The following is a 20607-nucleotide window of genomic DNA, read 5'->3' on the forward strand; positions in this document are numbered from 1 at the left end:
CGTCCTCGTTGGGAATCATGGGAAGACATTCTGAAGATCAGATGGAGCTGTCTGGGGAGGAATCGAGGCTGCCAATGACGCTCGGTGCCATCAGCCACAAAGCAAATGCAGTTGGGTTCAGGAATATTTCTTCACCTTAAATCCTATAGACAAATCCCCAGGTCTGAATGTTGGTGAGGGGAATCTCCAAATATTGCTAGCCATTAATAAAAGACTTGGTGGTCATTATTAAATGATCAGCCTCTTGGGGTCTGCTGCTGCTGGTTCTCTCTGGCTGTCACCCATCCCACCCCTCCACTATGGAGATTAAGTGTTATGATCCCCCTTTCAGAACCTATGGAGGGCCAGGGCTCTCCAGTAACTGGCCAGCACCATAGGGATTAGACTATAGAGGTCAGAAGAGCAGTCTTCTTGGGATAAACAAGCACGTATTTATACTTTGTTGTCTGAAACTGATGTCTCAATGGTTGATCTCCTGAGTCTGTGCATTTGACTGCCTTGATCTTCAAGACTTACTTGATAATGCTCTAAACATCATTTGATTACCTGGACTTGTGGCCCCTCCATCTACCCTGACTTGCCATACCCAACTGGTCCCTACCGCCCTCTGTGAGTGTGGAGCGCTAACCCTCACCTCCCCACTCATTCCGCCCTGACCTGCCTTACCCAGGTGATTCCTCCTGTATTCTAGGCTAACATGTAATCATGGAGGTGGTGAGTCCAGGTATATGAAATGAAAGAAATCGAAGTCTAACCTGGCTTATAAACTTCTTCTCCCTTATAAGTTTAAATACTTCCTGATCTTTGAACCACATTAAATATCATAATGTGTTAGAATTTGGCAACAGTAACCTTTACTGGAAAGAACCCAGACTGACATGAGCAACGAGATCTGGTCCATGAAAGAAGATGTACGAATGCCACTTGCTTAGAGAATCCCACGGGATTCTTGTCTGTCACCCCCATTTTTAATTAGAGCTGTAATCATCTCTCAAAGGGAATTTGGAGGCTTCATTAAGTCTACCAGCTTTTCCGTGATGTATAAAACTGGTGATGTTCAAAATCTTGGCCATATCAAAAATAATAGCAAGTCAGGGAAAAATGTGTCTGCCATCCAGGGCTTCGGGTAAAGCGAGTCACCTTTCATTCTCATAGGACCCCGACTTGTCTGCAGTCAACACAATTCCCATACCTTTTCCAGCTGGAACATTTGCATAATGTCCACCTCGAAATCCTGAATCCTTACAGTCTCCAGTACCTCTTCATAACCTGTTGTTCAGGGCCCTTCTGTGACCATGAATGTGGCTTGTTGATGCTTCTTGCACATTTCTACTGAGCCTGCGTTCCTCCATCTGCCCCCCAGTGGAGGGGACCGAGGGCCTTCCAGTAAGTGACTCTGAGGTCAAAGCTATGGGTATCCCTACTTCTGTTCAGGCTGCCAACCAAATCATTCCACTGGGCAGAGCTTCCAGCCTTGGCACTCTTACCTCACCATAGAACTGCTAAGTGCCTCACCGTGTCTGTCACCTGTGAGCTACTTCCCAGACCCACAGCAGGTACATGACCCTTTGATGTGGATCCGTCAGTCTTCCCAGGTTTGGGATCAGAATCATAGCACTAGACCAGGGACACCCCAAAGTGGTGCTCTTTTTTTTTTTTTTTTTTTTTTTTTTTTACTTGAAATTTTTATGGAGATAATTACTATTGGCATTTTGAGCCAGATGGTTCTTTATTGGTGGAGGGAGGCTGGCCTGTGCATAATAAAATATTTAGAAGCATTCTAGGCCTCTACCACTATATGCCAATGGCACCTCTATACAACCAAAAAATGTCCCCAGACATTGCCAAATGCTCCTGGATGGGGTGGAAGCAAAGTGTGTCTCCCCGCTTCCCCCCCGCCACACCTCACCCCACTCCTCCTCTCACTCCCCCCTCTACAGCTGCGAACCACTGCCCTAGACCTCATGCAGAACAGGTATGTGGAGCCGGGGCTCTGGGGCTGTTCCAGTAGGGGCATGTTCTGGAGTGTTTGTCAAGTGTTCTCAGGCCTGTAAGAAACAGGAAAGACAAGATGTGACCATGAAGAAAGTCACTTGACCCAAGGAAACCACAGAACTTCCCCCCATTCATTTATAGTTGTTTACCCTCCCTATCTGATACATCAGATAGCTATCAGATGCGTTAGCAGTTATGATGTAGAAGGAAACTAGCTCTCCTGCTCCAGCATCTCATGACCTATTGATACACTTTGTCTATATCATCTCAAAGGGTCTCGTTGGATTTGAAACCATAATACATTTGTTTGCATGTTATGCTGACTTGGGTAGCTCCAGTAAGCCAAGGTTTTTGTTTGTTTGTTTTTTGTTTTTGTTTTTTGGAAACGCTTTCTTATGTCTCATTTGGCTATTGCCACAGATTCCAGTAAAGTTGTGATGTTTCAGAAATTGTGTCATCCTTTCACAGTGTTTTCATCACACTTCATCGCAAAGATTGCCTTTATCCTAACAAGCTCATTTGAATGAACAGTGACTAAGAGGAACCATGGGGCCTGTGGAGATCTGTCCAGGCACACCACTTTCTTTATGACTGAGGAGCGTAGTCTCCTAATATTCACCGTGGAGTCTGCTTTCATCTTGTAAAAAAAAAAAAAATTAAAAAAGTATTCATTCAAAGAAAAGTCACTGAGGATGACATTGTGTTCATTACCTTGTGATAGTTACGGACCTTCAAGAGCTCTCTGTCTAGTAGTAGAGTCACAATGTGGATAGGCCCCAGCCAGTGTGGCTCAGTGGTTGAGCATCGACCTATAAACTAAGAGGTCACTGGTTTCATTTCTTGTCAGGCACATCCAGGTTGCAGACAGTGTGCAAGAGGCAGCCAATCATTATATCTCTTTTACCAATGTTTCTATCCCTCTTCCTTCCTCTCTCTCTCTAAAATCAATGAAAACATATTTAAAAAGCTTTCTTTAATGTGGACAAGAACATTTATAGTACAAGTCAGGGGTCCTGTAACTTAAGTTCCATAAGTGTTCAGAAAAAGGCCACAGGAAAGGAAGGTGGATTCTTGCAGTCCATTGCCTGGCCACATGTGTAAATGGCCTGTAAGCATGCTTCATTTCCCTCTGACAGGGTTGCTATAGACCAGTGGATCTGGGAAATATGGAAGACAAAGAACATCCAGGCTTTACCAAGACAGTTGGCAACATGACAAATGACAATTTGTCCATTGACCTCATGGGAAGGAAGGTGCAGTATGGGTTTGTTAGTAATTGGTTGACTACAGTTGTGGAGGGGGATTCCTGGTGCTGGGACATCAAGATGTTGGGTCTTAATCCATGTGTGGCTGTCATGAAGCATATGTTGCAGAGTAAAGAACTCAACAGATTTTGATAGACTGAGGCAATGCACTAATTCTAACAAGATGAAATATAGTACAAGAAAATGGAAGGTCTTGTCTTGGATCCAAAATCCCATCTGCACAAACACAGGAGGAGAGGGGGCCAGGCTTGGCAGCAGATGTTGAGAAAGCGTTTTTTCCAGATTTTGTATGTGTTAGGAATCATCTAGCATGCTAGCATACTCGTTTAAAACGTAGACTCCAGGTGCTACCCCCAGATTGTCCGATTGAACAAGTCTGAGGTGGGCCCAAGAATCTGCAATGATTAAAGTTTCCTGGGTCGTGCGGACATAGAAGCTCCATGCACCACACACTATGCAAACCACTATCTTAGAGGTTTAAGTTAACAGCAGGAGGATTCAGCAGTTGTACTGAGCAAAGGAGAATAAAGGAGAACCCTGCTGTATTGTACTAGGCAGAGCATATATATAAACCTACAGTTGTTCTTGGCCACAACCTTTTAAGGGACAAACTGTAAACAGGGGGGCAAGCCAACTCTGGACTAGGTCATGTAAAGAACAGATGAAGGAACTGGAAGTGCTTAGCTCAGGACGTTCAGAGAGAAGGTAGGACAGGAGAAAGATTGTCTGCATCAGGGAACTAAACATGCTTTGTGTGGTCTCCTTAGGTGACACTAGAACCAGTGGACAAAGCTGGTCGAGGAATCAATTTTGGCTCAAAATAATGACCATCCTTCTCCAATAGTCAGAGCCATCCACAGACCTGTAGGTGTTCACCCATGGCCTGGAGGACTTAAGAGTGTGTGTGTGTGTGTGTGTGTGTGTGTGTGTGTGTGTAGGAAATTGGGTAGTGAATGGAAGGGTGCATGTTGAATTGGTGGTAGGATCCAGGGAAGTTTGGTTTTTAATAAGAGAGAATAGAGTAGGTATAGGTATCCAAAAGGAAATAGAACGATTAAAGAAAGCTCTGAGAGTAGAGGCAGGAGCACTGTGGGCACATGTGCAGAGAGAGAGAGAAATGCATGAAAGAGTAGGGAATTGGAGGGACCTGGAAGGGTTGGGTTCTAGAGCTCAGAAAATATTTGGATTGGAAGCAAAGTAGAATAGGAGAAAGGAAGCCATGGTTAAGGATACAATGCATTTGTTCAACTTAAGTTCTTTATGGTGTAAAGGTAATTACCTAAAGGTAATGCAAAAGGCAAGTTGATTAAGTTCATTCCAATAGTGATTTCAAGAAACAAGGGGTTACTTTTTTTTTTTTTTTGCCCAGAGTTAAGAAAGAGTGTGATTGGTGGGGGCTTGAGGAATGTGGAAAAGGTGTGTAATGGCACACCTTTGGAGAATTTGTTGAGGAGTTCAACAGCCACCCATGATTGGTTATTGTAGTGCTCTGCAAACTCATTAGTCAACAGAGCCAAATATCAATAGTACAACGATTGAAATTTCTTTTGAGAGCCAAAATTTTTTAAACTTAAACTTCTTCTAACGCAACTTCTTCAAAATAGACTCGCCCAGGTCGTGGTATTTTGTGGAAGAGCCACACTCAAGGGGCCAAAGAGCCGCATGTGGCTCGGGAGCCGCAGTTTGCAGACCACTGGTCTATTGCATTGTAGAACTTTGTAGAGGGTGCAGTCAATTTAAGTTCTTTACATCCCCAGCAGTGTTGAGCAACCCAGAGGCCTAAGTCATCTAGGGCAGGAATCAGCATGATGGGCCAGAGAAAGGATGCAAGCACGTAAATTTCAGGCTTACAGAGATTGGTGAATACCAAACTTGACCTGTGAGGGCAATGTGTGTTTTCTGCATCAGAGCCTTTAAACAAGCATCTATCTCCATTAAACTGAGAAACTCCAAACCCTAGTAATACCCACAAGTGCCTGAGATATATGAATTTTATGCTTCATGCTTCCACCTTGGTCTTTGTAGCTTTGGGGCTTAATAATAACCCACCACTTCCAGAACACACACAGCATAGATACCCTGCTGGCTTACAGGGTGTACCCATGCTGTGTGTGTTCTGGAAATGGTGGGTTTTTATTAATCCCCAAAATTTCAACAAGTGTGCAGACCCTGTAACTTATGAAAAAGGGTATAAGCTATGAGGTCTTTTAGATGTTTTCTCCCAATTTTTCTCCTTTACTTCCTAGTGGATTTTTAATATATTTATGGAAAATATTACAAGATTGACACAACCTGAAAATTCATTATACCTGTCCTTGCCCTTGAACCTTTGCAATCCAGAAATTTCTTAGATGATACCCAAACCCATGACAGAGATCTGGAAACAGGCCTGTGAAAGCAGAGGTTTTTAGCCTTGACCACTTGCTTCTTCATTGTTTTCTGCATGATCAGCTTTTAAATATTCCATAAATACTGATAGAAACACCTTTTTCATTAAAATAAATGTAGATTTCTTGCAGGGTAAAAAAAAATTATAAGAGTATTCTTATTATTGGCTAAAATTGTGGGAGAGTGACTTCATTTTTAAGAATGTGGAAAGACTGAAAACAACCAGGATTGATGCCTTTACTTTTAAAAAGGGAAGTTCATAATATCCTAATCTGGAAATTTACCTGGGGAAAAAAAAAATGATCTCCAAATCACTTCTAGAATAATCTGTAGTGAATGGAGTGTTGGGAGCTTATATCACTTGTCAGAACAAGTCCTGTCAAACTGATTCATTTCCTTCCATGAAAGAGTAACAAGATTTTAGTAGATTGAGGGGAAATGATAAATGTAATCTATATTTCATTTAGCGAGATGCTTGAACCTGCTCCATCCAACACCTTGGTCGATAAATTCAGAAAATTTGGGGAATGGCATTAGCTGTCCAGGGAGCAATGGAGCCCCATCCCGGGCTCTGAATTTAATGGCACATCCTTTTCGAGAGGCCCAGCAACCGGGGAAAAGTTACCTGAGCTGCTTTAAGAGGAAGCAATGATGCTAACTCACTCCAAAAGGATCCCTGAGTCCTGAAAAAAAAATGTATTTGATGTGTTTGTCATTTGTGGTTTTGATTATTTAGATAGGCTTGGAAGACTGGTTATGAACATATTCTCTAGAAAATAAAATACATGCTGGCTGCTCACAATCATTCATATACCCTGATTGCACATCCTTCTGAAAATTCCCCAAGAACTCCCTGACAGAATCAGTTCTCAGGCTTCTCTATCACCAAAGAGGGGGGGGGGGGGGAATAAAAGGAAACAATAACTCTGAAAGCAAGTGAGATGTGTGGGAATAAATCTGTCATACTCCGTAATTCCAAAAGGGAAATAGAACTTCTGGAAATTCTATTCCAGCCTAGGAAAAGTCTGTTGCTAGAAATGGTAAGGATATTAGGTTGATGATTTTCCCCTAGATTTACATATCCCCTCTGTTACAGAGTTCCCCGGCACCTTAATGAGTTATGTCATTTTTAACTATCCATCTTCCCAAGACCCCACCCCCACCCCCAAGGAAGTCTGGTGGACGCTTGCATTCCTCATAATTCAGTTATTTTATGGCTGGAATTAGATATATCACATATCCGTATGTAGAGAAAGTTTGTCCTTGTTAATGGATCTGTATCTCATCTCCCCATTCCCCAATATGAATAGATTTAACTCAGAGCCCAATGATACCTAAGAAGAGTATCTTAGATTTAAGACCTTCTAGCTCAGGAAGTTCTTATATAATTATTTGATCTTCACACTCCAGCCCAAAAGTGCAGACAAGTCACTGGTATCAGGATACTAGTATTCCTTCCCAACATGCATTGAACACGCCAGGTGCCAGGCATTGTGCTAGACACTGTAAATCTACCCGCTCAGCCCTGTGGGGTATGTACTGTCGCCTCCACTTTACAAGGCGGGAACACGCTCCAAGGATTAAGTGACTTGACTCGCTGGAGGCCATTTGGCTCTTTGTGGTAGAGCTCAGACTACAACCCAAGTCTATAGTGATTTTTTTTTTCTTAAAACTGTCTTGATTCTTCTAGGAGCTCTTTCTTATACTTATTTACTTTTCTATATTTTTAATCTCTTTACTGATTTATATATTTTATATCACATCTCCGGCTGGCGGTCCTTCATTCTTTTGTACTTTAACTATGAGGCATGTTTGTCCTGAGCTACCAACGTCACCTCTCTGAGGTCCTGCCCTGAGAGGATTAGAAAGAGGTTCTGTGCTCTAGGCACCTGCGAAGGGCTTTCTGTTCTGTGGCCATTTGCCCTGAGAAGGAGAGAAGTGTCTAGTAACTGGACTGGGTATTTTTTAAATACCTAAATGATGGAAGGCGATTGCGATTTCATCTTGTATTATTGCTAGGCCACGTTAGCCCAGCCCACAAGCTTGTTGAGATTGTTTCTTTTAAAAGGTTTTTTTTTTTTTTTAAAGTGAAGAACCAGAAGGACACTCAGTAGAAGACCTAAAGTTTATTCATTCATTCAGTCATTCAGTCATCCAGTCAGTCATTCAGTCAGGCAGTCTTTGTTAAGCACATATCTTTGCCCAGAATGCTTTTCATCCTGGAATCATTATTAGTAATTCAGTGCTGTCATCATTGTCATCATCATAATCATCAACATTATCATTATCCTCCTCTTCACCAGAGGCATACCACTGAGTACCAATTAGCACGGTGGGCACTCATGGAGATGTGGACGGTGTGTACTCCATATGGTGCGAGATGGGGAAAGCAGGTGGGGCAACTCAGAACATGAATACAAATCTATTCGCAAATGCATGCGCATGTCCACATCGTCACAGGTACGGAGTAGAGAAACAACGGGATCTTACCGATGTTATGTTGGTGTCTGGATAGTTATAAACCAAACCAGGAAGTCTGCCCAGAGAGCTGACCATGAGAAGCAGGGTGATGTCAAGCCCAACACTGAGCCTGGGTCAGGGTCCACATGAGGTGAGCATGAGCTAGACTCAAGGATGAAAAAGAGCGTCCCACATACCCTCTCCCAGACCCCTCCAACATTGAAAGGCACTATGTTAAAAGACCCAGAACCCAGCTAGTTTTTTTTTGTTTGTTGGTTTTTTGCATAATTCCCACCACCCTCTATCACCTTTCTCCAGCACGCTGGGACTTAGCTGGACAAACATTGCTAATAATTGGATAGTGTAGAATCCATAACAGAGGCAACTCTAACTCACAGCCAGAGAGTTTGGAGTCTGTGTTCCACCTCATTCTTTTGTACTTTAATTCAGCCAGGGCCCCATAAATATTCATGGAGATGATAAGAGCGACACTGAAACTCCCAACACCACTTTATTTGGATTCCAAACCCACCAAAAAAAAAAAAAAATCATTTAATTGATCAGCAGAGCTACCTACCTAATTGGCAACTCAGAAGAGTGAGTCCTTGGCCTAAAACATTTGGAAGTTTAAAATTAGAACTTGTACGAAATATTTTAAAAGCTTGTAGAAAGTTCTGGAATCAGCATGTCTGAAGAGGATTAAGATCCCGACATGCCCAAAGAGACACATCTATAACCGGACCTCCTCAGCCAGACCCCCTGCCAACTCTGTATCCTGAGCTGTGAGAAGGTCTCCAGAAGGTAACCTCATCTCTGAATTCTTCCCTCCTGGCTGCCAGGGCCTTGTGAACCAGCACGGAGCTGGAACTGTTTCTCAAGACACAGGAAAGCATCTGCAGCCTGAAGAGCGGTGCTATTTTAATGCCGATGGCCTCATCTCTAGATTTTTTCCAAAATTTTCCAACCCATTGGGGATTCTGAGCGCACCCTGGTCTCATTCTTGCATGGCCTTCCCATATGACCTTCCACTTGGCTGCCCCACCCCAAACCAAAAGGTGTGTGACCCCAGGATGACAGCCCGAGGAGGGAGGTGGGAACCTTCTGCCCTTGGCCCAAGCCAGCCATTCCCTTTGATTCCCTGAGTGTTTCTACTCCTGGACTAACTACCCTGCAGTCCCCTTCTGAGGCAGAATCCAGGGATACATCTCCGCCTTCCTGTAAGGATAAACAGTCGAGGCTCCCATGTCTTTATGGAACGTTTCCTCTAAACTGCATGCTTTGGCTCTGTGCCCACATGCACCAGGAAAGCTTTTCCCAGGCAGCCAAACCCCAGAGCCCTGTCACAGAGCTCTGCGTATAGACCGCGCTTTGCACCGGCGGGAGGCACCTGCGCTGACTGCTGCTCCCCCTCTCTGCCTGAGGGTCTCCCCCAGCTCACCTTCCAGGGGCCCAGGCCGGAAGGACACTGAGCAGCCTCCGAGGCCCCTGGCAGAATGAGCAGCAGCAGAAGCAGCAGAGAACAGTCCATGAGCCAATGGCACGCGCTCCCTCCGCACGCACAAGGCCCAGAGCTGCGGGGACCTACGTGCTGGCTCCGGAGAAGAGAGGGCCCGAGGGCCACGCAGAGATGGAAACGTGGGTGGGACACTGGGAGGGAAAAGGCTGGAAATATAAAGAAAGAAGGCATGTTTGACCAACCCCCCCACCCCCCCCCACACACACACCTAAATCTCCAAGGCCACACTGGGTCAGGAAACTGAGTGCTGGACCCAGCAGCTCTGCTCCGCCCGCCCCCATCCTTGGCCTGCAAGGTTCCTAGGACTCCCAGGCCTTTTTTTTTTTTTTAATTTAATTTAAAAGGCCCAAATCTATAGAGAAAGAGGAAGTGCATTTTTAAAGCAGAGTGAAGACTCAATGCACAGATCTGAGAGCTTGAACGAAGAAGAAAGGCTTGTTGAAGGAAAAGGACAAGGGGCCCCAGAAGTGTGTGTCTGTGTGCGTGCATGCGTGCGTGTGTGCATGTGCACGCGCCCCTGTGTCCATCCAAGACCATCTATGAGCCTGGCCTCCGAGGAAAAAAGAAAACAAAGGGACGTGTGACAGGAGAAAGACAGAGAAATAAACTCGAGAAGGCGTGAGCGTGGGGGAGGGGGCCAGGCGCTGGTGAGGTGGAGAGGATGGATGCTGGCAGGCAGAGCTGGCCAGGAGGGAGGGAGGCCGCACGTGTGTGTGTGTGTGTGGGTGTGTGTGTGTGTGTGTGAGAGAGAGAGAGAGAGAGAGAGAGAGAGAGAGAGAGAGAGAGAGAGAGAATGATGTCAGCATTTCCTTCTGGATGGGTCACGTGGGCCTTTCCAGGTAAACAGACTGGAAATAGACTCTCCATAAAGGCAGCGCCTGCTGGGGGAGGGCGGGGGCGAGGGGGGCGCTTCACCCTTTCCTCTCTGCTGCCTCCCAAGCAAGCAAAGCGGATCTCATGTTGGCGGCAAGGTGGTCTCTGAGTGGAACTGCGTTGTTTTTTTTTTTTTATGAGCCCAGGAATATGACTCAGGGAGGGAAAGCTATTTGCTTTTATAATTAGCTCAAGGAGTTTGGAGACATTTTGATTTTTATAAAGCATGGAGGTGGGCATGGATGTAAATCTGAGCCGGGATGCTGTGAGTGTCTGGGGCGGGGGATGGCTTATCCTCCCTGGTCTCCTTGGGAAGGGGGTCAGATGGGTCTAGATTAAGAATGGATTAGAAAGGCTGCAGTTTAGAATGAAAGGATCAGATGCTGTGATTATCAACATTAGGAAAAAGAAAATGCTAACAGACTCAAGGAGAATATATTAAAGGAGTTTGATACAGCGCAGTATGTGACCGTGATGCCACAGGGAGGGATTGAGACCTCATGAAAGAGATTAGGTGAACAAAAATAAAGACAAGTTCCTGGGACTTGCAAGCAGAGTTTTGAAAAAATGATATGAAACAGTGCCCAACCGAAACATGGCAGGGACTCCCCGCATTTCAGAATGGCCAAGACATGTCTGGGAAGGTCTTCAGAGAGAAAAGCAAAGTGGATGGAACAGCTCAGCCTGGTGGGGGATGGGGGCGAGTAGATGACTCTTTCTTCAAATTCCAGGAAACAGAGCCCTTTGCATCTGTGATGACATAGCCTATTTAGGTCATTCTTTGAATAATTTTTAATTAAAAAGATCTACTTCATTTGGTCATCATTTTCCTAGGTCCTTGTGGGAAATTTGGCCAAAGCCTGTAGGAGGGAGAGTGACTGACTGCCTTAAGTTTCCCGGATGCAGATTTCAATCTAGGATGGTCCTGGGCAAACTGGTACCAGTTAGTCATTGCGGTGGGAACCTTGGCTAGCCCGAGATAGAAATAACAAGATAGCTCATCCCACTCTGTCGCATCAACAAACAAAACCAAACCCCTTCCATTGTTTTCCTTCTAGTTTCTTCCTCTCCCTCCACTCATTTCTTCCCCTTACACTTCCTCGATCCCTTTATAGCAGGGACCACGGCAAGGCTAATTGGAGTGTGTGTGACTCTGTCCGTGGAGGGAGAGCAGGCAGGATACAGCTAACTGGAACACTGGGCTTTAATTGCACCTTGGGGGGGGGGGGGGGGAAGGGAGAAAAAAAAATGTATCATCTCCCTGCTCACTCTCCCCTCTCCCCTGACGTCCCTTATTCGGTGGGGAGAGGGCCAGTCCATCAGGACACAAGTGCACTCCCAGCCCTGGGGCTGAAAGATAGCTATTTGATACCCCTCTCCATTAACAAAATACGTCACTCTGACAAGGCTCCCAGCCCTGAGTTATTTTTGCAGCATTATGTAATTGGATTGCCTGGACAGGAGACCTTCCTGAACAAGGCTTTCTGCAGCCCCTCGGTGTGCGTCTGGGCAGTGCTGCCCAGTTACACACATTCCTCTCGGCCTCATGTCCCCGGCCTGACCACCACACCCCCTCGCTGCAGCACCCCGTCCCTCAGGAGGAGCTTCAGGGCCCCGTGGTGGCACATGGGGCGGCCAGAGGCGGTGGGAGGCTTGCCCACGGTCAAGCCTGCATATCCACAGAGCAGCCACTTTTCTTCAGAGGGGCTGCAGCTGCTGCCACACACACCCGTCCCACCCCCGCGGCCAGGAGACCCTCCACGCATTTGGCTGTTGCTGCCCTCTCCCCAATTTTCTGGGTTTCCTCATATTCATTCATGAGTAATTGGCCATCTGATCATCTCTTCCTGTTAGCCCTGCTGACTCATAGAAGTTGGGAACTCGTAGGAGCCTCAGACAGTAAGAAAATGTACAAAGAAAAACAAGAAGGATGAGGCCTAGTATGAACTTCCTCCCCGGGTGTAGCCAGCACAGGCCCGCGAATCCAGGGGTACACTGGACAGTTGTTTCCCGGGTGATAGTACGTTGCTGTCATCTTGGGGGCTTGTTCGTGTTGTGTTTTATTATCACCTCCGCCCACGGCCTTTAGAACATCCGCCAAGACTTCCGGGGATGGGTCTCTTAGGCCCGAGTCTCTATCCAAACCAGAGCGCCCTTCCCAGAATCCCTTTCTTTCCCATCTATGCTGCATCTCTCTATGTTCCCCTTGGGCCCTTGGTTCTCCCGACCTTGACAAGAGGCAGACAATGCAACAGAAATAGCCTCAAAGCCAGATGGACCTGGGTTTGAATTCGCACTGAGCCACTCTGTGATCTTACTGACTATGACATGGGACTAATAACACTGGCTTCCCAAAGCCACTGGGAGACATAAATGCAGTCACATGTAAATCTCATGCAGGCGCCAGGGTACGAACACATAGTAGGTGTCCTTTTGAAGGGAGCTGAATCGAATCGAGAGAGAGAGAGAGAGAGAGAGAGAGAGAGAGAGAGAGAGAGAGGAGGGGTTCTTGGTGCCAAGCTCTTGGGTTAGAGAACCTCCATGGCTGTTTCTTTGGGGAACTACCCTGAAAATATGGACCCCACTTGCCCCCGTACAGTCTTGAGTTCCTACAGATCCTCTGTGCTGGGCACGGAGTTCAATGTCTTCGTTCCAGTTGTGCCAAGTTGCAGGGCCCAGCAGAGCCCAGGGACATGGGACCGGTGTGATTTCTCCCAGGGAGCCCCACCTGTGTGTGACCCTCACATCCTGGTTGCAAAGGAGGGTTCACCCCACTGCACAGCAGGGACTAGCTGGAACCCACAGGTCAGAGATGGCGGGGGCTGGCTGAGGCTCAAACACAGGCCACAGCCCCCTATGCTGGCTGTGCCTGGAGGGGGCAGGGCGGGCGGAGGAGAGCTGGTGGCGCAGGCACCACTGCCCCAGTTGGCAGGAAGCCCTTCCCCGAAGACTGTAAGTTTAACCTTTAGCATTCAAGTGCCGGGCTTAAGTGTCTGTTGTGAGCAGTTCTTCCTGCCGCCGCGTTCCCAGACTGTGCGAGAGGGGTCTGTGCACATCTGCCTGCTTTCCTCTTTCTTCCCAGACAGCGCGAGAGGGAGGGCGCCCCGCAGAACCACACACACAACACACAGCCACCGGCCCTGGAGGGGGCGGCCCCTCTCTGACCTTCCACACCCGCCTCCACCTCCCCGGCCAGCCCGCTTCTGGGCGGCCTCCGAGGCGGGCAGGGGCCCAGGCCTTCTCCACGCGCGGCTCCCCGGGGGCTGCGTGGGGCAGAGCCGCCCTCCGGTCCCGGGGGACCCAGCCTAAGCTGCTGCCCGGAACCCCGCCCCAGGGCCTCCGCAGATGGGTTCAGGGCCCCCAAATGCCCCCACCTGCCCACACTGCGCCCCCAGCGAGGACGGTGGAGAGGGATCAAACCACCAGTGAGCGGGCGGAGAGTGAAAAGTGCACGACCAGCAGGCACTGGACCTGGGCAGCTGTGGCCACAGGACCCAAGGTGCGCTCCAGCGATGCCCACCCCTTCCCAGGTGGCTGCTGGGGTCGGCAGGGTCCTGGTGGTTTTCCTGGGGATCACCCCGCAAGGGCGCAGTGGGCGGTGAGATTGCTCCGCCAGGGGCCATATCCCGCCCCGAGGGGCCCCCAGGTCCGTGCCTCGCGCGCCCCTGCGAGGGGCTCCAGGTCCCGGGCAGGGCTTTGCGCTGGCACAGGTTCCTGATCCAGCCTGGCCAGGGGCCTGAGCGCTGGGACTTCCTCCAGGGAGCCCGGAGCCGGCAGAAGAAGAGAGGTCTCCTGGCCTGGGACTGGGTGTGCCAGGCATGAGAGCCGCGCGCCCCAGCTCCGTCCACTGTGGCCAGAGTTTGGGGAAACGGTGGGGATCCCTGAGGTTGTGCGTCTTGGGGAGGAGAGAGCAGCGCCTGGTCCCACTCCGCCCAGCCCCGGGGGCAGGACAGCAGCCACGGGAAGGGCACGCCCTGCTGCTGGGCAAGGAAAACTGGGGTTGACCATCCCGGCCTTCCCGCTGAGCCCTGGAATTAAACAGGGTGGGGAGGCCCACGGGGGGCCACGGTCCTGCTCGCTGCCACAGCGCAGCGTGGGTCCCCGGGAGCTCAGCTAACGGGAGCCCCAGCCCCCGCGCCCCTGGCCTGCTGTGCGCTGGGCTCCTGGAGCCTGACGGCTGCCCTGCCCTCCCGCCAGCCTCACCCAAGCCACGGCCCCAAATTTCATGCCATCCTGGCGCAGGAAGCCCGGGCTTGCCTATTTCTCCATTTCTAAGATGGGGGGACAAACGAATTAGAAAATTCTTGCTTTGGAAAAATATCTGTTCGATGCAGTTTGGTGCTTACATTATCCTTGGAGTATTTTTTCCCCCCCCGGCTTCATTTGAAAAAGAAAAAGGAAAGTTGACGCACGCCCCACACCTTGTTTCTCTTTAAACCGGCCCCTCGTACGTGCCTTTGGTTACCGCAGCTGTTTTCTGGGTCAGGGAGAGCAGAATGGAGTGGGAGGGAGGCCGGGGACCGGGGATCTCTCATTTTAAATCCCATTACCGGCTTTGAGGAGCAGCACAAAAAATCAGGAAAAGATAGTCCGTCCCCCACTGATTTCCATCACTTCAAAGATTTCCCTCGTCCCATAAATCAGAAATATTATGGCGCTAGGTATTTCTCAAGGAAAAAAAAAATGCACACGTTTCTTCAGACTATATACACGGTCTAGGTCCCTTTTTTCCATTTCTCAGCAAAAAAAAAAAAGGGGGGGGGAATAGGAATAAGGCACTCAATTCTCCAGCTATTAAACAAGTCATGCCTGCAAGAAATGCAGGCACCGGGGACTGCTCAGCCCGCATCCCTCCATTAGCACACGCCCGCGTGGCTGCGTGTCAACAACACACGTGCTACCATGGGCACCCACTACCCCCCGGACGGCTCTGTGCACAGGGGCACCCGGCTCAGGTGCCAACTGGCAGCCCTGCTCCCAAGCCCACTGCCCTGCCTCTCAGGGACCCCTTTTGCTGCCTCTGGCTGGCACGTTGAAAGTCCGTCCTTTCCCCCCCTGGAAATCCCTAGAACTAGCGGGAACCATGGTCTCCTGCCCTCGAATGGTTCACCCCATTGCCTTGAGTTGAGGCTAGTTCCCTCTCTTCTTCGCCCGCCCCAGGCCGGGCGGGCGTTAGATGCCATGCAAACTCCTGGCACCGGGTCACTAAAGGGAAGCCGGTGCCTGTATGTAGAGTGGGCGGTGCGGACCCAGAGAAGCCTCCGGTTCCACGGTTGGATGTGAGATCTCCATCAGCGCAGGGGACCGGGGAGCTGACGCACACCCTGCCCCTGACGGGTGGCCCCGCGCGTCCGCAGTGCGCGCCACGTCTTGGAAACGAAGGGCAGGCTCTACCGTTTGGATCTCTTTCAAGGTCCCAGGCGCTCCGAAGTCTGGGGCTCGTTCTTTAAAGGTTTTACTCTGAGAAATGGGGATGGGGGCGGGGGGAGGGTGTGGAAGGATGAGACATACCCACAATCCCTGCCCTGGGATGGCACTGGAGAGCAGGTTGTGGTCTCTTTTGAATGGAGAGTTCAAAAGGAGAAAAAGAAAAAAAGGCTCGTTCCCTCCCCTTTGCCCCAGGGATGAAACCTCTCCAGATTCAAGCGGCCAATTTGGTTTGATTTCCGTGGTTCGGAGGCTCTGCTGGGGTTAGGGGGCAAGACAGACCTCAGCTGCCTCCTGGAGCAGCTGGTCCGCGTTGGCCCTGACGGCAGAGGCTGAAGTCAGGGCGATCCCCCTGGTCTGGCACCTGGAAGGGGCTTCTGGGGAATGCATCCTGGAGCCTCCCGGCCGTGTCCCTAACGCCCTGTATGTGGGCCGGCTCCCTCCCCTGCCTCCACGCCTGCTCTCAGCACCCCCACCTGTCCCTGTCCCCCCGAGGTCTAGTTCCCCTTCCTCTGTCATGTCCAGCCAGCTCTATCCCCACCCAAGTCTCCGTGGAGTGACTTTCCCCAAGAGCTGCCAGCACAGCCCTAAGAGGCTGAACGTGGGGGGCTCTTGCCCAAGGAGAACCCCTCTGTGGACCTGCATGGGGCGGGGGGTCCCCTGCAGCCTCCAGACCGTCACTGGGCGCTGAGCCCCAGACCCTGGCCACCCCGCCCCGGGCCACAACAAAAGGGACTTGGGGCGCTCTGCCCTTTTCCGGGGAGCCGCCCCGGAGACCAGCCTGGGTCTGGCTGTTGGTCATCGTTCAGGTGTGAACAACACAGCATGCTCCGGGCGCCTGAGCCGGAGGTGTTGGGGGGAAGGAGGCTTTTAGTAAAAAAACGTGGGCACAAAGCAAGAAGCTGCATGCCATGGACACCACTGTGTACGTCCGCGCACGCCTGCGAGGGGCATGGCCGCCGTCTGAGGGGCTGGCAGCAACACCTACACCCCCCATCCTGCCCAGGGCACCCCTATTTTCCGCCGGTTTCCCCCCAGCCCCAGCTGCTCACCCTCTGGCGCATCAGAGGGCAAACTTTGGGATTTCGTGGTTGAGGTTCAGGGCACAGCGGGGGCAGCCATCCTGGATGTTCAGAGCAGCCGCACCCGCACCCCAGGGAGAAAGGGGAACTGTTGGATTTGTGTGGGGGTCAGGAGGCGGACTGGGGGGGGGCCGGGGGTAGGGAACCGAGGGACTGAGCGCCCCGTGCCGCGCCTGGCTGCCTCTCTCCCCTGGTTCTCCCTCCCCACCTCATCTCCTGCCATTTCCAGAGGCAGCGGAAAGGTGATCTAGGACTTGACCCTAAATCACAGCTGCTGGTGACTGCACCTCACTCCAGGGCGAGCGCAGCCGCTTCCCCGGCTCTCCGGGCGGCTTAACCCTTCCCTCCCCGCGCACGCGCTCCGAGGCCGGCGGCGCCTCTGACCCCGGCCCCGCGAGCAGCTGGCCTCCTCTCCTCCGGGCGGCACCTCGGCTCCCACGGGGGGACCACAAAGGGGCGAGACTGCGGGGCGCGGCGAGCCCGGGGCGCGGGCCGGACAGCCGGGAGCGCTGCCCGGGAGCCCGAGGAAGAGCCGGAGTTAGCGGAACGGAGAGGGATGTTCGGCTCGTGTTAACTAGCCAGACAGATGCATGTCTGCATTTATGGAATCCATACGTCGGCTTGGCAAATGAAAGGGCAGTGACACGTACATGCAATAGCCTGAGAAGAGCAATCCACATTTCAAAGGGGATCCGCACCTTCTTCACCGTGCAGCCCTCCGCCCGGCTCCGGCTTTAGGCTTGATCCGAGAGGAGTCCTTCCAACCACCCCTGTCTCCACCTAGGACTTCCTTTTTGCTTCCTCACCGCCCCCTCTTTTTTTGTTTTTGTGTCTCCCACCCCCCCCAGCCCCCAGCAGAAGGAAACCCAGGGCCCAGGGGCTTGGCTCTTTGGAAGTAAGATCTCTTAAGATCCTCTTCGCCTCGCCTTCCCCTGAAGGCTGCCCCAGCGCACCTTGGACCAAATAATAGCTGCTAACGTTGCAACCCCAGGTTCTGACAATCGCAGGGGAGCAGGTTCTCACTCAGATTCCCCATCCACATCTTCATCATTAAACCAACACTCCTACGTTATGTTTGTTAAAAAAAAAAAAAGTAACTTCAAACAGATTTGGAAACAAAAACCCACAGCAAGAGAGCACACAGCTCTGTGCTGCACCTGCATTTAAGTACACCTTGTATATTTGTGTGCACACGCACAGATACTCACACACACACACAGATGCAGAGACATCTAAAGCCATTCAAATGCATATGTACCCATTTGTGATTCTAGCTTTGTGTTTATATATGTATATACCCACTCCTTTGAACAAGAGCCGGAGAGATATGCACATCAATGCAATATTTAGCCTACATTCCACTTTCTCTCCCAACTGTAAATATCTTCACAACAGCCTTGGTCTAAACTGTGCTGCCCTCTTCCCAACTAAATGAAGGATTTAGATGCTGAGTTTCTTGGTTCCTTTTTTTTTCTCCTTCTTCATTTGTACATAAAATAATCCATACAGATGCTGGATTATCGCCTAAGCAGAATTCAATCATACAAGCCTAGTACCTCTCCCCCTTATAACAAATTCACTCGGTAAAATTAGCATAAGTATTTACCAGCTTAAACTGACATTTTTCTATATTGCAACATGAAGTACATTTATATCCAGAATTTCCCCCAAATAGCCTACATCAGGGGAGATGCTGGCTGCCACCGCGCCCTTATATATAAGAAACAAGCTACAAGTTCCCTTCCAGTGCATTGACATTTTATAAAGAAATTAAATACACAGCATTGAAGTGAGTTTTCAAGATCCACAAGGAGAAATTTAATTCTACTACATCTTAAAAAAAAAGAAAAGAAACTAACAGATTTATGCAGATTCGTGAAGACAGATAAATAGGAAGCAAGGGCACTCCTGGGGATCTAAACAATTTTCCTTACCTGATGTGTTTGGGAAAATTTCAGAATTTACCAGTCTTCCTTTTCAGTCAGCTACATTTTTTACACTGACCTGCACTTTGGACTGAAAGGGAAGAGAGAGAGAGAGAGAAAAAAAAAGATTAACTGTTGCCAATGAAAATTTTAAAATAATAATCAGAAACCGGACAAACTGAAGGTAAAAATATACAATGGCTACCATCAAGATAAATATTTATTGAATCAAAGTCGAAGTTGTGTTTGGACCTTAGGAATGTTTCATCCTTCCCCTAAAAAAAAAAAAAAAAAAAAAAAAAAAATCAAGAAAGAAAAAAGCCAGAGTGTCTGCAGGCTCCTGGAGCGGTCCCATTGTTCGGGGCTATCTAGAGCCCAGAATGGCATTAACCTTACAAAAGGCACATTGTGCAGGGGACAAAAAAAAAGCCCCTTCTCCTACAATAACTTTTAGCTTTTTTATTTTTAGAAAATGACAAAGGTTTTACAAGCACTGACTGGTGAAACCTGTAGCAAGCCAGGCTGGACTTGGCTTTATTGATCACTGTCCCGCATGGAAAAGCAGGCAGCAAAAGTTTGAATGGCGATCCAGATTTGGCTTAGAGAGAGGAAACCCCCGATTTTTTTCTAAATGTATTTTCTCTCCCCCCCCCCCCCAAATAAAACAGCATTATTCCCAGAGTGAATTCAGAAGGATTAGATGAGGTAGCCCTGCAAAATCCTAAAGCGATCTTGTCCCCAGGCTGCATGCTGGAATCTCTCAAAATGAAGGATTCCTTTTCTGATCAAACAGATTTCACAATGAATCCCCAAATTTCCTCTAAAATAAGTAACCCATAGGCTGGGGCAATATTTTTTTCCCCCCTAAGAAAAATAAGTTTCAGTGCACACGCTCTCTCTACCTAATGTTACCGGGTGCACTGATGCCTTCAAACACGTAAATGCTGTTTTCACATGTGTTTGCAGATCACTTCAAGTGCAGAGTGCATTTTATTTTATTCTAGATATTGTGACTTCAGTGGTACTAGTTCCTATTTAGAACTTACATAAATACACACTCTTATTTTAAAAAAAAATCTATGGCAGTAGCAGTGAAGCTAAAGCTAGGATTTGAAGGGGGAGGGGGGAGAGAGAGGGAGAGAGAGAGAGAGAGAGAGAGAGAGAGAGAGAGAGAGAGAGAGAGGCTCTTGTTCTTCCTGCGTTTGTTTGCTTGCTTTTTGGAGGTACCCTGCACCCGCCTAAGTGATGGCTTTGATGTAGTGGGAATCGGTACAGTAGCTGGGTCCCTGGCTGCTGTCTTTGATTCCAGGGATCTCCTTTGGGCTCTGGAGGGATGTACCGCTCCTAGTCTTTATCTGAAATCCATCTTCTCACTCCAAGCCCTTTGGCTTCCAGACTGCTCCAAAGTCTTACTGCTCTTGGAGGTAGCTGTAAGACTTTTTTTTTTTTTTTTGGCATTAGAGAAGGGGTATGTAATTTTCCCCTTTTCTCCACTCGAGACCTTTCCTCGCTCTTTAAATATATTGGCTTTCTCTCTCACGAGTTTCGTCTGAAATTATTTTTCACTGCCTTTATTACATCCCTGCGTTTGATGGCAAAATAGCTTCCTGTATTTTTGAAAACATCTGCTTTCCAGGTTTTACACGAGAAAATTGATTTTACTTTTCTCCCAAGTC

General features: G+C 49.0%; 1 long non-coding RNA gene across 1 annotated transcript; it reads right to left on the reverse strand.

Moving 5' to 3' along the window:
• Positions 1–2063: 2063 nt before the first annotated feature.
• Positions 2064–20295, reverse strand: LOC311633945. Its single transcript, XR_014797024.1, has 3 exons — positions 18941–20295; positions 6274–6331; positions 2064–3152 (listed from the first exon to the last, which is right to left on the reverse strand). It is a non-coding gene; the product is annotated as an uncharacterized lncRNA (long non-coding RNA).
• Between the last annotated feature and the right edge of the window lie 312 nt (positions 20296–20607).

This window comes from Pipistrellus hanaki (assembly GCF_964339955.1).
Source record: "Pipistrellus hanaki genome assembly, chromosome: 15".
Classification (NCBI taxonomy): Eukaryota; Metazoa; Chordata; class Mammalia; order Chiroptera; family Vespertilionidae; genus Pipistrellus; species Pipistrellus hanaki.